At 35.9% G+C, this 3,328-nt stretch overlaps 1 pseudogene; it reads right to left on the bottom strand.

The window, feature by feature from the left end:
* Positions 1–451: 451 nt before the first annotated feature.
* Positions 452–827, bottom strand: LOC111756967 (programmed cell death protein 5-like; annotated as a pseudogene).
* Between the last annotated feature and the right edge of the window lie 2,501 nt (positions 828–3,328).

The following is a 3,328-nucleotide window of genomic DNA, read 5'->3' as shown; positions in this document are numbered from 1 at the left end:
ACATCTATAGAAATGATCATGTGATTCTTATTTTTGGTTCTATTGATATGGTGTATTGCATTTATTGATATGCACATGTTGAATCATTCCTGGGATTAATTCCACTTGATCATGATGTATAATCTTGATGATTTGCTGCATTCTGCTTGCCAATATTTTACTGAGAATTTTTGCATCTATGTTTATTAGGGAGATTGGCCTGCAGTTCTCTTCTTTATTGGATCTTTCCCTGGTTTTGGTATTAGAACAATACTTGCTTCTAGGAATGGGCCAGGGAGAATTGCTTTCCTTTCTTTCTGATTCCTTAAAATGCTTTTTAAATTTTTTTTTTTTACTTTGCACAAGTCTATTTTTAAAAGGCAGATAGACAAAACAAAGTAAACATTTAAACTGATTTTAACTTTTGTCCTAGCAGTATTCCATTAGTTTTCAGTCTCTAATCATTTTTAGTTTAGTAACCATCACCTTTGTCAGAGTCCATTACTTTTGTTCTGTTGAGTTTAGCTGTTTTTTGTTTTCTGTTTGTCAGCTTACTTTTCCCAGAATTTCTATTAATCCTTGTACTGAGACATTCCAGTTAGCTGTTTATATCTTGCCAAGTGTATAAGGTAATTGTCTACCTCTTTGGTTTTTTCAGACTTCATAAGTGCTAAGTGACTTAATCTGGCCCTGGCTAACTGATTCAGAATTTGGGCTAAGACATTGTTTCCCATTTCTGCTTCATTGTGCTTTGCTTACTGCTGTGGTACATTCTTGGGATCACTGTGTTTTGTCTGCAGCTCGACCAGCGACTGCTGTCTCAGTGCCTACAACTCCACATCTGCCATAGTGAGACTGTTGTGGGCAGCCTAAAATGCTTCCTAAATGGAGTAACCATCTGTGACTATGTATTCTGGACAAGAGTCCAATTTTGGGTCTTCATCAACATATTAGCCAACAGTTTTCAATAGTGTTTGTAATGACGCTTAGTCCCATCCACAACTAGCTGAACCTGCATAACACCCATGCCACTGATAGCTGGAGTAGCTCAGTAATCCCCAGGCCATGCTGCAGAATCGTGAAGGACAGAATCTGAGACTACTGCTGCTTTTAAAAAATAATACACTGTTTTCCTCCCCATTCTATTTACCCCAAGCTCTGCCCTCTTATTCAAGCTAGTAAGACTGATGACTTTAATGTGCTCCCCATAGGGCCTACTGAGATCTATATGAGGCAAGGGCTATGGTGCCGGGTGTTATTACTTTTATTCTCTTTTCAGTAATTTCATTTGCTAATTTTTGTTTTTAATTTTTTTTTCATATTTCATACCCACTGTTTATGTGGAAGGTTTTGTCTGATAGATTGTAGGACACGTTCACTAATTTGTCAACTTTCTACTTCAGAACATATTAATTTTTCAGATAAATATCACTTTAAGGTATCATACATAATCCCTATTTTCATATATAATGGTGTTTATTAAATTTCTACTACACTGATGTTTGCTTTAAATATTTTCACCTTTTAAGAAATAAAAATATTATTTGAGTCTATAGACTCCTTTTTGATTAGACTTTCACTCTAACATAAATTTCGTATGCTGCACTTAGAAATATGCAATGCTACACTGAAGATCTTACTGATCGTTTGGAAATTTTTGATCAATATTACAGGCAGGAAAATCTTTCAGTCTTGCTTACACATGCATGTAATTTGAATGTTACAGAACAGATGGCATATTGAAATCTGAATTAAATAATTTTTCTGATTTCTCTGAAAAATAATCCTTTAGAAAGATTTAACTAAAAGCTTTTTTTTCCTGATAAATATAATAAACATTACTTAAAAATCCATCTTGCCTAAGTGTTACTTTAGCGAGTGAATTTAATTTCCACTTTGATTGTTTTCTATTTTTTACAGGATCACAAAAGCTGAGCCTGTAACAGGGACCTATAGTGTGGGCTTGCAAACGTCTAATATGAGGAAAATGTTTGTCTCCTTTGTTACTTTAAAATTGTGGCTCAGATCCCTGCTCAGCTCTTCACATAGGCATGCTAATCACTTAAGAAGTACCTGTGTAAACCTAATAATAAGGGCTTATTAGCCCTAAATTCACCTGGCTTATCACAGCCTTCTTCAAGACTGAGAATGCCAAGACAAAGGTAACTAAAGTAATTTTAAAATCTGCAGGAGTCTCCAAGTGCCAGTTCTTAAAGCATACAGTTCCAGACCCTGGAGCGACTGGATTGGAGTAGTCTCTAGTCATTGTGCTAAACCTGCAGTCACTTTGGATTCCAAGAAATGCAGAGCATCAGAGAGCACCTTGTGGTGAATTTACTCCTTCCCACGCTGGGACCATTACCTCACCATGGGAACATGTCAATTACTTCTTCAAACAAAGAGGAACCTGGCAGAACCTTGTAACCCAGCCCCAAAATCATGATCAAGCAGACCATGACTATGCAAATGCACTGCCCTTACCATCGCTTCCCCTTCAGTAAACCCTGAAGTTTCTGCCAGCAGTTCCAGAGGGCGCCTGAACCTCTCTGTTCTGTTCTTCATCATGCCACTATGCAGATCAGATCTCCTTTGCTGCCTTTCACCATTGCTTGTCAACTTGATGGACATTCTGGGACCTACGCCTGAGCCTGCTCTTTTGGGACACCTCCAGATGGAGCTTTCACCATTAAACTCCAGAAATGGCTTCAATTTTTTTCTATTGCTATTTGTGTTAAATGGGGACACTATTTTGTAGTTGTATTGTTTATTTACTGTTTGAGGAATCTACTTTTTTTCTGTTAGTTTTTCACTTTGGTTAGAATTTAACACTGTGATGGCTTTTAAAATTAAATTTTTTAATTGTTATTTTTATAGTCAGCACATTGTCCAGCTTGATGAAGTCCCCATGATTTCTTGTAAGGGTTTAGGTTCCATTTATTCTAGTTGTTGGGTAAAGTGTTCTGTAAACATCAATTATGTTAAGTCATTTGATAGTGTTTTTTATGTCTTTTAAATTTGTGTCTATTTTTTGAATAATTTTTATATAACTTAATGAGACAAATGTTGACATTTCCAACTATAGTTGTAGGCTTGCTTATTTATCCTTTGTCTTCTAGTTTTTGTCAAGTTATGCAATTAGAAGAAGCTCAGTTATTAGGGGCACACCTTGCTGGGACTGTTAGAGTTTGTTCAGCTGAAACGTTTATCATTATGAAACGTCCTTCTGCATCATTCTTACCATTGACTTCTAAACAGCACGCAGCACATAGTTGTTAGTTTTTAATTTAATAAGGCAATATATACTGCTTAACATGAGTTTTTATCATTTGCATTAAAAATATGATTGGCT

Source organism: Cavia porcellus, unplaced genomic scaffold, assembly GCF_034190915.1.
Source record: "Cavia porcellus strain 051 isolate PalLab524CR breed Dunkin Hartley unplaced genomic scaffold, mCavPor4.1 scaffold_11, whole genome shotgun sequence".
In the NCBI taxonomy this organism is placed as follows: Eukaryota; Metazoa; Chordata; class Mammalia; order Rodentia; family Caviidae; genus Cavia; species Cavia porcellus.
This window is presented reverse-complemented; position numbering and strand designations above follow the sequence as displayed.